Genomic DNA, 21,966 nt, shown 5'->3' with positions numbered 1-21,966 from the left:
GTCTTTTGCCTGGTATCGTATACGTTTCTGTTCGGAGTGTGAGGTGTCTGGCCGAAACTTTTGGGTTTGGAGATAGATAATTATATCTCCATACCATTCATCGCTCGCAGATATCAAAAATAAAGTCTCGTCCACGATTGATTCCTTGGAAGTTTCATCGTTGGACGACGATGGGAGATCGCATAATAATTCTGCGAATACCAGAGCTTTCTTTGACTTGGATTTCACAAATTCCAGATCAAACTCTTGAAGGATCGCTATCCATTTGGAATACTTGCCCCCCAGTAACTGTCGCGACAGTATATAAGTCATGGGGTTGCAATCTGACAGAATGGTAGTTTTCCTAAAGAGGATATAATGTCGAAATCTCTGTACCGCTTGAACAGCAGCAAGTGCTAGCTTTTCAACGTAAGAATATTTACTTTCTGTATCATTTAAGTTTTTACTTAAATAATATACAGGATGTTCAACTCCATCGATTTCTTGAACTAAAACCATCGCAATGGTTGTATCCGCTGCAGCTAGATACAGGTTAAAATCCCTAAGATAATCTGGGGCGTACATTAATGATGCTTTTACTAGAGATTCTTTCAAAGCGTCAAAGGAAGCTTGCGCAACCTGGTCCCAATCGAAGGGTACGTCCTTTTTCAAAAGACGTGTATAACCTTTAGCAAGTTCTGCGTAATTAGGAATGAACCTCCTCAGAAAGTTTGCTTTCCCTTGGAGTTTCTGAATCTGAAGCAAATTAGAAGGTGGAGGCAAGTTGATGATTGCCTGAACCTTACAGGGGTCGAGACGAATCCCATCTTTGGAGACTACAAAGCCAAGTAAACGACCAGAACCGACGCAAAATACACATTTGTGTGGATTGAGTCTTATCTTGTAGTGTCGGCAACGTAGAAATATCGCTCTTAGATGCTGCGGATGATCAGTCCGCTTTCGCGAATGAGCCGGAAGATCGTCGAGATATGGTTGAACAATGCTCTTGATGTCATGGAAGGCATAATTCATAGCCCTCTGAAAAGTTGCCCCTGCATTCTTTAAACCAAAGGGTAATTTTCGATAGGCGAATGTGCCCCACGGACATATAAAAGCAGTCTTTGACTGGTCCTGTGGGCGGATATTAATTTGATTGTACCCGGAGAATCCATCCATAAAGGAAAAGATTTCACATCCGGCGCATTCATCAATTATCTGGTCGATGAAGGGCGTAGGGTAGTTTTCCTTTGGACAAGCTTGATTTACATCCCTATAATCGACGCACACTCGTATTGTTCCTTGTTTTTTCATAACAGGTACAATATTTGATACCCAATCAGTTAGCGGAACCGGGTAGATGAATCCAGCATGGAGAAGTTTCTCAACTTCTGTCTTAATGGCAGCGGCTTTCTTAGGGTGAACCTGTCGAAGCCGTTGCCTTACTGGTTTGACATCAGGATACATTTTAATTTCATGTTCAACGATACTCGAGTCGATGCCTGGCATTTCATCATATGACCAAGCAAAGACATCTCTAAATTCGCGAAAAAGAGCGTTATATATTTCCAGTTCTGAAGGGGAACAACCTTTGCCAACATGAATATTCTCTACAACACCTGTTTTGGTCGAGATATTTATGGCTATAGTCTCTTCAATATTGGATAAGTTTCACTCGGAATCCACCGTGTTTACAGTATTTGTTAGGAATTCAAAGACTGAAGGGTGGTAAAGATCTTTTTGAGTATCTTCTTCGTATTCCGGAAGAAGGGAACGATGGTGGTGGTCATTCCATGGTGCCCCCTCAATCATCATTGATTGTAAGATTCCTTCATCAGTCCCATGTACTTTTGACCAAGGATCTAATGGGGTACCATATTCTCTAGATCTATCTACCCAAACGCTCGATGAGCGCTGATTGGGGTTCGCCTCCCAGGCCTGAAACATTGATTGCTACAATATTTCAATGGGGCTTGGTGGCAAAACCATTGCATGATCCATAGCGACTTTGCCTTCTGAGTCCTTCAAGGTGGATACCATATTGCATGTTGCTACAAATGGTACATTTCCTATGCAACTAGGAGGTGGTAGCGCGAAAGTTCCCATCATAGTGGGATCTTTCAACAGACCTACTCCAATATCTTGAATTGACCGGTCGCTGCCATGGATCATGGGAACGCTTCCTGTAACTTGTGAACCATTAGGGAGGAAGTTTTGTTGATCGACGACCGTAATCCCTCCTTCAAAGGGGAATGCGATCTTCCTAAAATAAGTCGACACAACAGCTTGCATGGCATAAATCCATGGTCTTCCCAGTAGGATGTTATAGTCAAGATTGCCATCAATGACTTCAACATCTATTTCTACTGTTTTTCCCCCTAGTTCAACTTTCAGGTTACTAAGGATACCGTAAGGGGTATATATCCTTCCGTCGAATGCTTTTAATGTTGTCGATGATCGCGACAAGGTTGGAGATCCTAAAGTTTTCCAGCAACTCATCGACATAATACATGTTGATGCCCCCTCATCAATAATCGTTCTATGAACTGTTTTGTTGAGGGCTTTCACTTGGACGAGGAAAGCTAGTTGAGCTGGTAACTGAGGATCATACCCTTTGTGATCAAAGGACACTAGATTGGAATCTTTAGGATCCACCCCACCAATTGATGATAACAATGCCTGCCTTTGGGATGGGCAATGTTGTAGTACCTCAAGAGTCGACATAGCAGATGGCGATTGCGCCAAATCTTCCACTATGTTATAATGCTGTGCCGCTCTGGCACGAGGATTAAAGGTCGACTTGTGCACTACTCCCTTTGGCGGTTTTATTGTTAATTCATGCGTGATGGGGGGTACAACTTCTGCCGAAGTTGTTGTCGAACTGCTAGGTTGATCTTTACCTTTATCGTTCGACACCTGTGGATTCCCGTAATCTTTGTTCCTTGTCGAAATCAAAGCATCATTTTGCTGTTTTGAAATCGACAACATAAGCACTTGAGATGGGGAAGCGTTTCCTCTATCAACCAGATTTTGACCTGGGTTAGGAAATTGATCACTTGACACAGTCGAGGTATGAGGACTTTTAAAGAACCTCTTTAGCTCAGCTTTGAATGGGCAATCCTTAGTGTTGTGATCTTTGTCATCGCATATTTGACATGGATACCGTTTCCTATTCCCAGGAGGGTTTGAAGAATTTTTCTTAGGAGATGACTCACCTTGTTTATTCTTCTTCCCTTTGTTTTGTTTCTTCTTGCTTCCTGGTTGATTGGTTTCTTTGCCCTTATCTGTCGATACGGCATTTACTTCCGAAGCAAGAACTTCTTCATGCGCATTTTGATTCGAATCTTTACGGGCCTTCTTTTGATTGGCCTTTTTCGGATTCGAGTTTGCCGTGCCAATCACGCCATCTCCGGCATGAGAGTCACTATTTGATTTAGGAGGAGGAGGGATTGAAAACTCTGGTCTAGGGGCATCTGGTATTTTGTCATAGAGCGTGCCGGACTGAGTATATACTAAGTCCAAATATTGCGCACGAGCAATAACCTGCTCTTCTGTTACGACTCCTCCCTTCGCCACATCTTCCGTTATGGCCGGAAGTAACGACTTTATAAACCACTCAACTAAAAGCTGATCAGGAACGTATGTTTTAACCATTCTTCGTCGACGTCGCCACTCATGTATATGATCTGATATATGAGTTGCGGTTGTCTGTTTGAAGTTAGTCAATATTTCTGTTCCCGTTTCATACCTTATTGGTAATTGAAAGTGGGTTAAGAATGTCGTGGCAAGGGAGCTAAAATTGTCGAACGAAGCTCTTGGCAATTCTATATACCATTTTGCTGATGGACCTGTCAATGTCCTCTGAAAGAGGCGAAGCCTTATCGAATCATCATTTAGAGTGTTTGACGAACACCACAGATGAAATGTCATCACATGATTCGACGGGTCTTCACCTGGATTTCCATTGAATTTAGGAATGTTGGATGGAAGTTTGTGTGGGATCACTGGCCACCATGGGGCGTAAGCAATTGGATCATTGGTTAACCGATGTAAATCAGGCAACTCTAAAGTTGCCACAAATGGTAACTGTTGATTCAAGTTAGGTGAAGCGTAACCAGGGTACGATGGAATCGCCTGAACAGTTGGTCTTTGCATACCAGCATAATGGAGTTGATGTTGGTATGACTGATACGGTTGATGGACTTGACCACTATAAAGTGGTTGATTTTGACCATTTTGGATATATGGTTGTCCAGTATTCGCAAAGATTTGCTGTTCAGAACCTTGGTACACTTGCTGGAATCGTGGCTGTTGGTATTGCACTATCCACGGTTGCGATACCATGGGTTGTTGTGATACACTAACCATTGGACCAAGATGTGGGGTACTTGTACCCGATTGTACTTGTGTTGCCCTACCAGTAGGCGATTGTGGTTGGGTCGCAGGGTCAAGGGGCTGTTGCATGAGAACCTGAGAATTCTGAGGTTGACATACAACAGGCATCGTTTGAACTTGCGACACGGTTACGATAGCCGGTGTAGTTGGGATGTTCGTCACAGGTACACACTGTTGCATAGAATATACAACTCTTGGTGGCTGGGATAGCATAGGTACCCAACTACTCGTTGCAATTCCACCATAACTTGAGTAAGGTTGAGAACTCCCGTATGGGTACCCTCCCGGAGGGGGTAATGAAAAGGCATACTGCCCCCCATACGGTGGTAATCCAGAACTCAAGGCAATTGATTGTCCTGGAGGACTGGATGGCCTAAATTGATTCCCAAAAGGGTCAATTTGATGAGTCTCACCATAAGAGTTACCAGACATTACCCCGGAACAGACAGGAACAGACCATACTGTCGAGATAGTCCCTTGGTGGACTCCTTCTAGCGATTGAGAGCTAGTTGGGACGGATGGTATGCCGGCGAACATTGTTGGATTCGCAGCAGGTAATTCTGCTGTCGCCGTGTCATTTGACACAGTCCTAGATGTCGACGGTTGTTCAGACATTTTGAGTCTATCCAATTGATTGCCTAGTGATTCTACAGGAACTTCCTCTGGTGATGGACAAACTTCTGTTGTAGCAGGAAATAGAGTGACCCCTACTCCAAAATGAGTTGGAGTGGATACTTGCGGTTCCTCTATAATTTCCTCTATCACAATCAGACCAGGTGGAAGAGGAAGACCGTCAGGTCCGTAAAAGATTTCCGGTGCCGAAGAAGGGGTTGTATCAACAGCGACAGATGTTTGAGGAACAAAACTCTCTGGACCAGTTACAGATGGAACTGGTTCAGTTATATAAGTATTTTCCCCCAGACTAGGATCAGTATTACTGTCCTTCTGTGGCGGTTGAACTTCTTGTATAGAGGCAGGGTTTCCGGAAATGTTTGGAGTAACCAGAATCTCAGATGTTGTCGGAACACTTGTTCTAACTTTTAAAGGAGATTTTGAACTGGTTCGACGAGCTCGCTTTGTCCGGATTGTTTTCGATTCCAGAGACAAAGATGGTTGACTCGCAAGCCTCCGAGAACGACGGATATTCAATTGACTTTCTTCCACGATTGCGGATTACTCGATCAACTAAAATATAAAGGGGAAAAATTGTGTTTCCGATTTGAATGAATTTTATTAGACGCTTTTAAACATAACTTTGCTTTTTCATGTTTTAAGAGTCGAGAAAAAGCTAAAGATGACTCTAGTCTCCTTCGATGTATTAACGAGCCCGAAGTGACAAATGCTCGGTTGGACCTTTTCAGTTATAGAGTTTGAAAAGGGCCAAAAGAAACTGCTCTGGAGATCTAGGCAGAGGGTGTGCCAAACCTTTCGCGAAACCACAGAATACGTTTTACGGTATGGGTGGTCGATCTTCGTGAATGCTGTGTTCACTGCATCGCGATCAGTAGGGCGGCCGACACGGCTTCCTAAGGATAAAGGATAAATGCCTATAGGGGTCTCCCAATATATACGCGACGGTACATGGGAGCACAAGTCCGTATTAGTGCCACCGACTCTCAGGAGGAATCACCCACCTTCGTAGAGATCGACAGTCACTATGTTTAACGACGCCGGAACACGTCTCTACCTAGACCTCTATGTGTTTGCGTTATGTTTCAAATGCGTTGTTAGGTTCATTCAGTATATTTTAAGTTGATCTTTTTAAAGTTTGCCTTTCAAGGTTCACCACGAGATGTATATGAACAATTCCTAAATGCAGCCTACGATGAGAAGCAAGCTTTTTCAAATCTTTTTGACTGATGAAAATCTTAACTACTGAGGGAGAAGAAAGGAAAATCTTTTCACACAGTTCATACAGCACAAACTAATGCACTTTCTCCTAAATCATCATGCAAACTTTTTCAAATGCAAAATGCACAATGCATGTATTTTTCTTTTCCCTTTCTTAATGTTGATGTATTACAAAAAGAAAGTTGTTATATAACTTTGATTTCGATTTAAAGCGAAAACAAACAAGTTTGTCCAAAATCAAAAGACACCTTAAGATTTACTTGTTTAATCATTGGAAATACATGAAATCAAACCATAATGACGAAAGTAAAAAGACTAATCAGCTATGGACAGCAAACAAGCTAACTCTTTAGACCAGCAAAATGCCTAACACAGGTTCAGATCTAGGAGGCCAAAGCAAGACTAGTTTACTTTCGTCATGGGAAATTGTAAATGACGTAAGAAATACAAAAGAACAAGTACAATTTTGCTATATAACAGAGGCGGAATGATGGCAAGTAAGGTTGGTTTCAGAACAGGTACAAGACTGGTAACTGGCAGCCAAATCTATAGTGAAAACAGGCAAGAAAAAGGGAGGAAACCCCAACTGCACTAGGCAAAATTGGGCCAACGCAGGTGCTGCACAGCCAGTCTGGCTCTCAGCGCAGGTAGCCCCTTCGGGACCTGCGTTGCAAAGCAGGTAGCCTGTGTACTACCTGCTTTGGAAAACGAAAGTTGCGTTTTCTCAGTTTCCGGGTCACAATTTTCTAAAAAATGCACAGTTTTTGCTCAAATCAGAAGCAATCAGTCAAGCACACACAAAGGGATGATTAGGAGGATGAAAAGCTATCACTAAGAGCTTACAAGGATCCTTGTAGATCAGCTCTTCAAATCATGAACATGCTCAGAAATGAGCCAGAGTAGCTTCCCTCTACTTCGCTTTTGATATAGTCAAAAGCTTTTCGATTTGGTACTCTTTTGTTCAGGAAATGAATAGCAAAATACTACAAACAATCAAACAGATACGATCCCCAGTGGAGTCGCCAGTTTGTTGTAGGGAAAAGTATCCGATTCGGATGACCCTATCCCACTCTAAGGGTGATAGTACCTCAGCAACAACTGTAAAGAAAACTACTTAAGGTTTACTTCTTTATGAAAGCAAGAGAGAATGAAGAAATGCACTAACCGTTGCCTTGCGCTTAATGTCGAGTCCAAACTCTTCTCTTTGCTTGCTTGCTCCCAGCTCCTTGCTCTTTTACTGGCCCAGCTACAATGAGATCCTGTAAAATAACAAAGAAGAAAACTACAAGAAGCATGCAATCATAACTGATTCAAGGATTAGCATAAATCAAATATACAATTATCACAACACATCATTGAAACAAGTGTATATAGAAGAACCTCAATAGCTTTTATTAATAGAAGAAGTAAAGTTCTGAGAGTGTTACAACCATTGAAGGCCCCAATCAGCAACACCTCCCAGCAGAAAGAATTTCTCCTCTTCACCTCCTTCAAGCAATCACCCAATAGTTCTCTAGTGAAACCAACAGCATATCGTTACTTTGCACAAAATTCCAGCCTCCTAAGCTCATAGGAGAGAGCTCAATATATAGATGAATTGAGAAAGGATGAGTCAGCTTGCAACTGATGTATAGCTGCCTTGTGTCCTCTCTCTCTTCAGTTGATCTTCAGTTCATGAGTCCACTTGGAGAACTTTGCTTCCACTTGGAGAAACAGAGCCTCTGACTCATCACAAGGCGAAATCCCTGATCCAAGTGTCATTTTTGGAAGATTCCAGAGCAATGACTCAGTGTGCCACTTGTCCCATCTCGCTCAGCACAGGTGGCCTTTGTTCTACCTACTTTGCAACGCAGGTACACCATGGAGGAGTTGAGTTTCAGCGCAGAAGCCTAGTGGAGCACCTGCTTTGATTTCAGGATTGCTTGTTTTTGAGTGTTTTCAGGTGGAGAACTGATCTGAGAGCTGTTGGTTTGCTGACCTTGTTCCTCTAGGGGTAGGAACATCATGTTTAGGGACTTTGGATCCCTTGGATTATTGACAATTCATGTCTGATGCTGTGAGGCACAAAATTGTCTATAACAGACAAGTTGTTGAACGCATACTTGAGAAGTAACTTGGAAAGTTTGTTGAACATGTGTCTATGATATAGTTCGGCCAGTATCTTAGACAGGTTGATAGAAAGGAACTTGTGGAGCAACTTGAACAAGATGTTGAACATAAAGAGGGTTCCAAATAGTACTCCCCATTCCTGGAAATGGAGCACCAATCAAGGGTTGAGATATAATAGATTGACTTGGACCGACCTGAGGTATCTGACCAAGGTTTGTATAAGTTCCAGTAACAGAAAATCCTACAAATGGAGAATAAATTCCTCCAAGAGGTTGCCCTCCAGGAGAAAGATAGGATGGTTGCCCCCCAACTAAAAAGTAAATCCCAGTTGGAGCCAGTTGAGGAATACATGTGTTGTCAAATAACATATGAATGTATTGGTATAATTCCAAAGGTGTTTTAGGCATGGAAGTCATGCTCTGAGTAGTAATTTCTACATTAGTAGTAGATAAACCAAATGATATTCCAGAAAGCCAAGTAGAAACTTGAGAAGAAGGAGTGGCTCCTGAAAAAGTTCCATTGAGTGTTGATACCCAACAGGAACAAAAAGTCCACCATATAAGAATGATTCCTATAATCCTATAAACATAGAATTCACAATAGGTTGGCTAAGTGGTCTACTCATTTGAAAAGATGAAGTTTGACTTACAGGAGAAGCTTCTGACATGATTCTCCTAGGTGTAAAATCAAAAGGAGTTTGTAAATGAGGAATGCCTTTACCTAAAATTTTTAATGGAGTCGAATACCAAGGATCTAGTAAAAAAGGTTCAAAAGGAAGACCTTAAAAAATTAACTAATCACCAGTAGTAAGAAGAGGATATAAAATATTTTCCTCTTCTCCTTCAGTAATATTTTTAATACATAGAAGATCGGGAGGTAGACCAGTTGTAATAATAGTTCTTTTAGATGAAACTTGTAGAGGTCTAGGAGTTATATCAACTGAAGGTGACTTAGGTTCAAAAATGTCTTATTCAGGTTCTTCAACGTTTATTTTGGTAAATTATGTTTGTAAATTTCTATTGATCTCTGATTCACCCTGAATCATCTCAGGTCCTAGGGTTTCAATAACTTTAGGTTCAGATTGAACTATCTCTAATTCTATCCTTTGTAGTTGAGTTACTTCAGATTTTGTCGTTTCAAGTTCTGCAACACCCGATGTTTCAGGTTGGTTTGATGTTCCAGATTCTACTGATTTTAATTTTTGTTCATTGATTTGTTCCAATTGACCAGGTGTGTATTAAGAGGGTAAACCTCACATTCTATGTGAATGTCTTGGTAATTCTGCCATAGTGAATTTTATTAAAGATTTGTTCCAAATTTTAATCAACTAATTAAATAACCAAAATCAAATAAATGGGTAACTAGGTATAAAAGGACTACCAAGCCCTTGTGAACTACGGAATATTGTTTCCAGTACGTGTAGGCAATGTCCGTGAATGTTGTGTTCAGTGTATCACAGATGACAGGGAGACCGACTCGGTTAGCTATGGATGGTATGCAACCTAGAGGGGGTCTTCCGATATACTCGAGAGTACGTGGAAGCTAAGTCTATATTAATTTTTTTTACTGTGTCCTATACAATAAGTAGCGTTCTGATATAATTTTTATATGAGTAGCGCCATCTAATATACCTAAGGGTACACAGAGAATGATCCTATATACTTAGGTACATGGAATACTTACTACCCACAAAATGTAACACAGAAAATTAAAGACAAATTTTATGTTTATAAACATCAAAACATCTTCTAACCTATAACCACACTAATGTTCAGTTGATTTAATGTTTGATTGATTTTCAAGTTCCTCTTTTCATTAAAGTTGATTTAATATTATGTGATGTAAATGGTATAAATATTTCAATTCTAATCTAATGCAGCCAATATGAGAAAATGTATTCTTTAATTCAATGAAATTCTATCTATGGGAAGGAGAAAGTTATTTTGGCATTCCAACAAAATGCAAAAAATCAACTTTCACCACATTTCTTTTCACCAAATGTAGAAATTTCACTTTCAGATTTCAATTCATCAAATAACACAATAATAGCAAGAAACTCTTTTCAATCACAAAAAACCCTAAACTTCAAAATACTAAAGATAAAACCAAGAAACTCTTAAGAATAATAATTTCAAATTGATGTAATGAGTATCAAATCACTGTAAGCAGAATTCGGTGTTGTTTTATAAAAAAGGAATAATCACTATTCTTTTCAATTCAATAAAAACAACCAACTGTGATCAAAAGTGCTCGCTTTGAAAAACTCTAACTTTTCACCTATGCTAATGAGTCTTTGGAAGCATGTATACATAAGTATTTAATTTGACCTATTGAGAGAAGGAAGTAAGACTCGCACTAACCCAACAATGACCAACCTTTATTTTGATAAGTCAACAGATCAAACTCTAAACCCTAGTTTGCAAAGATAAGTAATTTTTCAAAATGAGCATCCAAAACATCAAATCAAAATACAATTGACTTCTTCATAATGTAAATAGACCCAAGAAATCATAACAAGAAAAATTCTTCAAACCCAAATGGAAAAAACCCCATCTTATTCAAATTTTTTGAGTGTGTCACAAGTAAGCTATTAATACCAGTGTGGTGTCGCATTATTGCTAATATTAAATTTCCAAACTATCGCTCTAGTGCTGCTAAATAGAAAATCATGACAATCGATAAAAATAAATAAAATTAAAAAATGTAGCCACAGATCCAAAAAATTAACTTTTCAAGCATCTAAATACAGTTAATCAAGGTAGTGGAATACAATTAGAGAACACAAGAAGGCATATAGAAGAACAAAAAAATTCCCCATTATGGTCACCAATTTGTTAGGCGAACAAATCTCGTCTTATGGAAAAGGAAAGATCTCCCTAGACTCAATGACAAAATCTAGTAACAAGCAAGAAAACTAGTTTCCCTAGGTCCATTTATATTAAATAATAAGCAAGAGCAATGAAGTATTAAATCCATACCTTTCAAACGAAATGCCTGATGAAGATCCTCACTATGGTTTGATGCAACTTCCCAATGCTCAGAATTCAAACCTACAAACACAATAACAAAGAAAGGATTAAAGGCATATGATATATAAATGATTCAATACAACCTATACTAGTGATCAAGGAGACTAGTACTTAATATCATAACCAATGGAAAATGAAAGTAAACATCCAATATATTAGATCCAATGGAAAATATAGTGAGAAAGAAATACTTTTTTGTATTATGATTGAATGAAAAGGATTGATACAACCTAGCCTTGATGTTGGAAAATCTCCTTCCAATAGTCTCCAATCCTCCCTTAAGTGACAAGATTTCAACCTCAAATTGACAACATAAGTTTACATCAAAAGTCAACCATTTTCCCTCTGGTTTATTAGTGAATTTATAAGACAAGAGGAGAGGGTTAGAGATCCTCTTTCTAAGGATAAGATCCACAAATATGGGGATTAGGGTTCCATAATGAGAGGGAATAGATTCATAAACCATGGGATGAGGCTCAAATAGGTAGGGGCTCACATCCTTCTTGTTGAGATAATATTCCCCAACAAGGCTTCTAGAAATTTCTTTTTATTTTTACCTACATTAAAAGGTTATCACACTTTTTAATGGAGAATAGTGCGACAAATTACGTAGGCTACAATCATTAAAATTGCATTTACGCAGATAGTTGCTAGGAAAAGTGTGACACTTTTTCAAAATTGGTTTTTTAGCAATGTAATCCAAGATTCTTGTTGTTTTCAGAATGGTTTTTCTTCCAACATTGTAGGGGATTGCTTGCAAGAGTTCATCGGATAGTGAGAGATCTGGATTTGCGGTCATGTGCTAATGGTGACAAGATGACGTGTAGCACTCACTCCCCCATCCCTAGAACTCTATCTTTCATGATGATGTTGTTTGATGATTTTATACTGTGGTTTTAGGCTCACTTTTCATTATATCTAAATTGATTTTGTTCTAAGAAGAATTTAAGAATACATTTTGAATTAGTTTGGTGTGACCACTCAAGAAAAATGACTTACTTTCTTATATTCTAGGATACACAAAGAGAGATATCAACATGGAACCAATATTGGGTATCTCTTCCATTTTCTTTCTTTGAGGACTTTCTCATTCAATGTTATTTTGGTTCTCAATATAATTTGGAATTTTGGAGAGCACACAAGTACCAAACCTTTTATTTCCCTATTATTTTTGTCAAGACCAATCCCTTTATTGTGGGTTTAGTCTTAGGATATTATATAAAATCCTAAAGAACAATATCTATGATGGTTTACATATCACACAACATCAGTTTCCCAATTTTACTTAATGTCTTCAATCTCTTATGTGTTTTCAATGGCCTAGGTTCAATGTCCTAAGATCCTTAAGCATTTAAGGTATCATAAGAATCCTCAACATTGTAAGTGTTAAATGAGTGTCATATGTGATCATGTGATGAATAATGAATTGTTGGGTTTGGACAAAGATATCTGTCATAGTAACTTGTTATAAAGGTCACGTCTCTAATCATATACTATATTATTTGTGATCTAATCAAGATGATTTTCAAAGTGGGTTTTTCTTGATGTGATAGAGCTTCCCACTCTAAACCTTTGTGTTGATGTGACAATTGTATGCTCTATTAGTGTTATGCTTTTTATTTTAATGCTACCACATTAGGAATTTCTTATGATAATGAATAAACAATGAGAACGTTAGTATCTTAATAAAATTACCATTTATTGATTAAAAATATGGTTATATTTATGTTAAGTGATGTCCTTAGAGTTTAAATATATGTGCATTGAGCTATTACTAAGAGTACAATGAGAAATCATTATCACTATCACGAACATGATATTTTCCTACCCACTTTTAGTTAAATAATTCAATTTTAAATATTAAATTAAAATTCTTCACATAAATAATAATAATAATAATAATAATAAATTAATTGCAAAAAAAATCATAAAAGAAAAATAAAAAATTATTAATATCTTTAAAATTGAAAATAAATATGTTGTTCTAAATGTTTTGTAATATTAATGCAAAACTCTTCCTCCTTAAGATCCACTCTAACATTATTTGCATTATTTGTAGTAGGTCATTTATAGTGTATTAAGGGAATTGTGATTTTAATCCAAAAACCAATATTTTTTATATTTAAATATGAGTTATATATTTGTTTTAACTTGTATTATTATTTTTATATAGTTTCATGTATATTGTTCATGATACCATGTTTATGAGGTTTTTCTTATAATTCTTTAAACTTGAACATTTCTACCAAAAGAAAAAATAAATGCCAACAATTACAAGGTTTTCATGGTTTTGTAGTTTTCACAAGTACAAGGTTTTCTTGGGTTTTGTAGATTTTATTTCATACTACTCATGATTATATTTTCCGTTTCACTTCAATGTCACATCATATATGTGTACACATATTTTCTAAGTTTGTTAAAAGATTTTAACATAATTTATAATATGATTAAATTTATGTTTAATAGAATAACAATTTGTTGAGTCAATAGTGTAAATAATTTTTATATAAAAAATAAAAATATATATCACATTTTGAATTTTATATATATTAACTTTTCAAATGTACATTTTAATTTTAGTTTTTTATTTCAAATCTTACTTGAACTACTTTGTGAGTGGTTTTCTCTCATCAACAATCTTACACATAATAAATTTCTACTTTATTAAAGTAATCTCACTTCAAGTAATTTCACAATATGTTCACAAATTCACTCCTATGTTATCTAATTCTAAATGTTGAAAGTGCCATTAATTGAAACTCCAAGAGAATAAATTAGAAAATAATTATACTCTGAGTATAAAGATAAATCATATTCATTAAAATGTTTTAACATATATTTATAAATACAAACAAGGCTAAGTGATATTTATTCTCCAATACTATTAAATTATTAGTAATTAATTAAATAAGTAATTATTAATTATTATACTATTTTTTTCAAATTTTAGTAATAAATATTGTTCTTGCTTGTAATATTTTGTTATTTATGATATGTTTTGCGAATACATTATTTTCTAAATTCACTGTATTATTTTGTGGATTTTTCATAGTAACTTTATAAACTTACAAGTTTTCTCACTTATTTATCTCCACACATAAAATTTAACTCCAAATGTTAGATGAATAATTATCAAAACTTCAAAAAAATAAACTCTAAATAAATTGAGTTATAATCATGTTGACTCTTTAACATATATTTATGGATACAAAACAAGTCATATTATCTTCATACACTATATAACCACAAATGACCAATTAAATAAGTAATTGTCAATTAGTATAACACTTTTTCAAATTAGCTTGAACATCTACTCAAGAATATAAAACAAATCTTAAAAATATTTATCATCATACATGTTAAATAAAAATTGATTAATTGAATAAGTAACTATTAATTATTATAACACTTTTATAAAACAAATCTTACAAATATCTATCATCATACATGTTAAATAAAAAATGATTAATTGAATAAGTAACTATTAATTATTATAACACTTATTTTAAATTTCATTAATGGAAATGATTATTTCATATGATATTTATTTTATTAATATATTTTATTGTTTTTCAGTTTATTATTTTTAAAAAATTATCTTGTTATTTTTTAAATACTTCATATAAATATAAAAGCATAATTTTTTCCAAGATTAAATAATTAATACTTATATATATATATATATATATATATATATAGGGTTAATTTAATTAGTTGTGTTAAAGCATTTCTTTAATAAGAAATAATGAGGTCAATTCTGCTTGTAGCCTTAAATCTTCTACCAAATATAATAATTAATAATTTGTAACTTCTATAATTAATATTACATATAAAACTCCGTCAATTTTCAATCAATTTTATTTGTTTATAATTAAAATTTGTATATATATCTTTGATGAAGAGTATAGATATTAACAGAAGAAAAGAAGAAAAAAAAAATCATTAATAATTACCCTAACAAAACAATTAATAATTACTAATTACTCATCATAAATAGAATCCATAACCAACTTATCATTTCATTAATTATATAAACCCAAGTACAATACACTTATATTCAATGGACACTTGGATTTGACTCAACTCAGTGAGTTCAAATCTGTGGCATAGTGCCACTTAAACCGGACTCCTGCCAAAAGAGCATTGAGCCAGAAAGCAGATGAATACACAAGAATACCATTATCATAAGTGAATGCAGAGGAATACACCAGAATTCCATTCTCATCCTTAGATTGAGAATCATATTCTGGTGGATACTCGCCTAAAAGATAACTTCCAGTGGCCCACTTTACCCAAACTAGTACTTGTAAAGCACCATATACCCATCTACCAAAACATTTTGGGCCCAAAATTCCTAATAACAAGCTACCACATAAAATACATATCAATTCCAAAGCTATCACCGCGCGAACCAGAACTTTTGGACGCAGCAAAGTCTTCCTCAAACCGCCAGGAAAATACCGAACCTTAAGACGACCCCAAAACTGGAGTATCAAATCCTGAACCTTAAGACGACCCCAAAACTGGAGTATGGGATGAAGGCAAACCAGGAGAGGAAGGCAAAACTGGAGCATCCGCTGAAACCAAACCTTAACACGACGCCAAACATTAATTATTGGAGCAAACAAACCCTTACCTGTTGTTGCTTCTTGGGAAACAGTAGATGTTGGCTCTTTGGGTTCATCGACCTTAACGGTTGGCTTATCAAATACAAATGTAAGCAGTCCATGCCCAAAGCAATACCAATGCCTACCAATATGGCAACAATAACACTGTATTTGGAAGGCGATTCAGAGTGCTTATCGTACCATTTTCCAATGTTTGTAGGTTGCAGAGAAACAAAGAGCACCCAAAATATGGAGCAAAAGAGGTTGAAAGATCCTACTATATAGGACAAGGTTCTAACGCCCAAACGAGTACCTCTAAAGTTCAACACCCGGCACTGGTAGTTGTTTTGGGCCATACCATTTGTTAGAAAAGCACCGGCGGCAAACCCACTTCCCTTACTATCTACCACATAATCTTTAATTGCTCTTCTTGCCACAAGAGAGCTGGAGAGTCCATCGACCCTGAACCAAACAGTGATTAGAAGGTTGAGTGCGATCTCTGTTAACCTTGGCACTATTAAAGACGCAGTGCTGTAAGCACTGTTAGATTCTCCTGTAGCTCCGAAAGATCTGTTCAGCAGCTTTGTCCAGTAATCATAGCCTGATGGAGAAAGTGGAATGCAGATGCAAGGATGCTCCCTTTTCATAGCTCCGTCGGAAACATACTGAAATATTTCATCCACTGCCTTCTTTCCTTTCTTAATGTCATCGTCTGACAGTATCTTCCTTCCAGATTCATCAGTCTCCTCCACATTCAACTGGCCCTGCTTGCACCCATGGCACCCAGTTTCCAGGCACTCTGGACATGGCAATAGGCATAGGGAATCAGATAGTCGTTTAAGACTTCCGGGCATCCGTTGAGCAAGCACCTTCACGATGTCTGGCACATTCCAGAATACAATGCATTTGCATTGATCAGATTTACCACCCTGAGGCTGGCAATTACAGATCCCAGGAAGCAGTTCAGCAGATTCACTGGGTTTAGCAGATTGAGATTTTAAAGGAAAACATTGAAGCAGAATAGAGTGCACCTTATAGGCATTGCAGATATACTTCATAAATTGCTGCATCGATGAATTGGCCGGCTTGTATGACAGCATTACCACAGAAGCCTTTGCAAATCGATTTTCTGGTTCTGAACTTTCCTCGCAGGTAGTCCATCCGAACCGGGCATTTATCGGGTACAGTTTGGGGCCTCTCAGGGTTGCCAGAACATCCCTGGCGCCCAGCTCCAGGTCGAGTCTTCCCCTTAACAAGCTCGTAACAAATACCAGAAAATTTCCCACTATAGCGAATCCCAGATCGGGAAAATTAGCGGACCCCGTTACAGCCTCACCCGACTCGGACTGCGCGACAGCAAGATTGCATAGCCATCCCAAGCAGCTAAAGAAATGAATAATGAACAAGCGCAGTATGTATTGCCTTCCTGAGACACCCATCTCAAAATTCAACGAACGATGAAGTTTTCCAAACCTCTGATAAACAAAAAATTTGAGTTCGTTCGCTTATGGCATATTGTGCTTCAGCATTGACAGTTTATAAAGCACACAACCGACAGTAAAGTAATACAGAAGCTACGAGCCCGATCACCCTGACGTAAAGGACCACGGACAGATGGATTGGTTGTTTCTAGGGGGCATATATTTTCTTTCATGCCCCTTGCATCTCCACTTTACCTCAGTTGAAGGAATAAATTAAACCTCTTTGCATCTCCACTTTACCTCAGTTGAAGGAATAAATTAAACCTCTTTTGCTTTGGTACGAACATGATTTATGATTTATTCCAAATAAAATTAATGAAGGTCTTTTTTCCTGATATTTTATCGTAGTACATAGATCACGCTGATAAATTAGTAAAGTTTCTGGTTACGTATGCCATTTTTTTTTATAATTATTTTAATTATTTTTTTTTATATTTTTTCTTTAAATTATATTACGATTTTCTGGGTAAGACTTTATTCGTATGATGTTAAATTTTTTAAAAATAAAACCAAAAAAAATTGAATCCAAAATTTCTGGTTCAATCAAATTTCATTTCCGCAATCATTATCAATTAAACTACTCTAAATTAACATTATAATAAAGATGATTAAATCATAAATTTATTAATTTTATTAATTATTATTTTTAATTATATTTTATTATATTATATAATATATAGGAAAAATGACTATAATATATACAATGAAAGGAGTTGTCTAATGAGGCGGAGGAATTGCCCGAATGGCCAAAAGTGGTCGGAATCCGGTAAAAAAATTTCAAAAAATCTTGTAGAGACAGTGTTTGAATCGTGCTTTTGATAGTGGAAATGGATTCAGCACCATCAAAAACATCTAGAACACTTATAATTTTGAAGTTTAACAACTATAACTTGGATTTAGAAAAATCCTTGTTGAATTTTCTCTAAATATAATCAGAATTTCTATAAATTTCCAAGCAACTCCTTCACCTATATATATATATATATATATATATATATATAAATAAATGATTACATTTTCTTTACATTTATAAATGCTAACCGTCAAAGATAAATCACTATTTATCTTTACAAAATTGAACGTGTTCTCTTTGTTTTTATAAAATTAAATGTATACATTTGTCAAAATATATTCTTAAAATACTTTAGCATTTTTTTTAAATGTGTATGCACATAAGATATTATATTTTCTCTGTATTTATATTTTTTAAGGTTATATTATTTTTTGGTATGTATATGAGATAAAATTTAATTTAATCTTTTAATATGAATAATAATATATAAAAAAATAAATTAAATTTTATATAAATATAATAAAAGTGAAATTTAATTGTTATATATATATATATATATATATATATATATATATATATATATATATATATATATTAATTAAATTTTGAGATATAATTTTTAGTTAAATTCTTCGTTTTTATTTTATATATATAATCATGTCATATCGTAGTGTATGTTGTTTAGCAATTTCGTAAAGTCGTTTTATTAGCAAAACTTTTTCTCAACTAGTTGTGCTATTGGTACTAATTTTCCTTATCTAAAATGTATTTTTGATACATAAGTAAATTTGTAACCCAGAAAAAATCTTAAAACACTAAATATACATAGATTTCACAATTTGAAACTATTATTTCAATAGTTTTTTAAAACATTTAAATCACTCATAGAAAAACATATACAACATAAATATTTAGACTATATTATAATTAAAACAATGACATTTAATTAGATGGACGTAAATGTATCTCTAATTTGGATGTATTAGACAAAGAAAAATCAAATTCCTTAAAGCTTAAATTCTTTTGATTTTATGGCTCATTAAATTAACAATAGTTTTTCTAATGATTACGTAATTGATCTTGCTAATAGTCATATACTTGTCTCAGAGATTAAACCATGCATATCTAAATATTAATTCTTTATTAAATGATAAAAAAAAGTCACAACTAAATTTAATCTTTTGATATTTGATAAATTTATACACATGTAAATATTAATTCTTTAATAAATGATAAAAAAATTCACAACTAAATTCAATATTTTGATATTTACTAAATTTATCTATTACATAGAAATAAATTGGTTTATTTTTAAATTTAAAAACTTTAATTTGATTTACGCTCAATCAAATCATATAAATCAAAATTTGTACTTTGTAAGTTTTTTTTTTTTTTTTTACGAAGTTAGAACGAGCACATGCAGCTTGAATCTCACCGGCCGCAGGTTACCATTTACTACGTATGTAATATCAGCCACCAATAATGAATGAATTTCAAATTAAAGGGTCATAACATCGTTAAAATATAATTATGAGGTAAACTTAGATTATTTTCATTTTTTTCCCTAATTTGAAAGTCATAATTTTATAGCCATAAAATTATGTTTAAAAAATAATTGAAATTATGAATATTATCATGATAAAAGGAATTTAATCACTGTTAAAAACATTTGGTTTAAATATTTTATTGGAGGATGCAAAGTTAATCTAAAAGCAACCATTTTCATTAGAAGATGATGGTTAAAGTCATTCGATTTAGAAAACAAATGACTACTACCACTAGTTAGTGACTACCAAAACAAAATTTATACAAGCACAACACAATCCAATAATATATAGTCTCACTATAATAGAGGAAGGAACTATATAGAAAGACATAAATGCAAAAGATCATGTGAATGGGTTTGTCATAAGAGACCGTAACTCCTTTTTCTATAGGATCTTGTTTCATGGATCTAGCCATGTGATGTATTGAAGGGACATTATGTGATGTGATCACTATACTAATGAAATTATAGAATGGGTAAATAATATTTGTGTTTATTAGTGTTAGTGATTCTTTATTTTAGTAGGGTGGTATAGTTCAGAAATTTATTTACAATTTGATTGTTTTCGAATAATACTTGAAATAAATAGATATTAGTGAATTTGGATGTTTTATTTTTTCTCTCATTGAACCCATGTTAGGAATTGCTTATGCTTTGGAGACCAATTTGTCACTAAGAAGCTTCCATAATCTAATATTAAATACTAAATATATTAATTAATTTAGAGTTTTGCAATAATGCATAGGCATTTATTACATTATGGGAGGATACACTAAAGCCCTACTCAAATGAAAATTCTAAGATTCTTCCAAAGTTATATAATCCCTCCCACATCTACTACCTTAATATATAAATGCAATTTTATAGTATTTATTTTGTGATGTTGATATAAATGATGGCTCTCAATATTGCAACTCCGAAGGATCTTAGCTTTAAGTATCAATATGAGATTCGTACAAACTTAATAGGGGTCGACACTACATGTACAACAAGAATGATTTTCTTCTCTTTTTGATCTTTATGCAAGTGGGAAGTATTGAAATGAAGGTTAGATGCACAAAGATGAAGCTAATTAAGTTATGCTACAGAGAAAATAGAATCGCAAATATGATTAGTAATAAAAGAAATGGCACACATCTATGTTACTTGCAATGAAAGAAAAAACACTTGTTGAATGACACATAATTATATGTTTTTTGCAATAAATGGAAAATGTAACTTGTTGAAATGAAGAACCAAGAACAAAACCCTAATTTGCTGAAAAAACAACATCTAGAAAACAATTGATAAGGGCATCTATAAGGTCTCTATACTTCTGAGTTTCATTATTAATGTCTCAAATGTGTTGTAATACATTAAAGAGGTCATATCTTGTGTTTATTGTGATGCTAAGCAAGAAAAGAGGGTTGGTTATAAACTGCTACACGAGTCTCGATTTTTCTATAGGAAACAATCCAACGAGCATGTGAACCAGATACAATAAAAATATGAGATGAGAAAAAGTTGTGGAAATGTTAGGAAATGATATCATTCAATTGATGAAACCTCAAGGAAGCAAAATTCAAGCTTATACGTATGAAATGAATCTGTGTGTGTTTCCTATAGTTGTAAAGCCAATTACACAAAAAAACAATGAACAATAAAATCTACACCAACAAGAGAAATAAAATGAAGGAACATTAGTGACTGCTACTATTTCTAAAAAAATACATAAATTATATATAAACTACCATGTTGATATTCCACTGGACAGTTCATCACAAGAGATCTGGTAAAGTCATATTTAAAAATTCAAAACCTACACTATTAGGGTTTAATTTCTCTTTAGATTTCTAGATTTGCAAATTACTATTATTTGTGTATGCATGTAAATTAAAACTATGTAAAAAATAGATAAAAATGAAATAAAAACTCACAGACCACGATTTGAACAAGAAATGACATAGGGAACCATTTCAAAAGAAAACCCAGCTGGAAGATGAGGTCACTCTACTTTCTTTCTCTATATAGAAAATGGTTGCGAGTAGAAAGAAGTATGGTATGTGGCATGTATGCTACAACAATGCATAAATCCTCTTTGTGCACTCTATCACATATCCCTCTCGATTTTTTTTCTCATCTATGGAAAAAATGCACTCAGAAAGAATGTAACCTCTTTTCCTCCTAATGGCCTAGTTAT

The 21,966-nt window shown here is 34.8% G+C and overlaps 1 pseudogene; it reads right to left on the bottom strand.

The window, feature by feature from the left end:
* Positions 1-15,401: 15,401 nt before the first annotated feature.
* LOC149190043 (uncharacterized) lies at positions 15,402-17,465 on the bottom strand (annotated as a pseudogene).
* Between the last annotated feature and the right edge of the window lie 4,501 nt (positions 17,466-21,966).

The sequence above is a fragment of the Pinus tabuliformis genome, chromosome 3_1, assembly GCF_031772625.1.
Source record: "Pinus tabuliformis cultivar Carrire ecotype Pingquan chromosome 3_1, CPIR1, whole genome shotgun sequence".
NCBI lineage: Eukaryota > Viridiplantae > Streptophyta > Pinopsida > Pinales > Pinaceae > Pinus > Pinus tabuliformis.
Note: the sequence above shows the minus strand (reverse complement) of the source record. Positions and strands in the feature narration are given on the sequence as shown.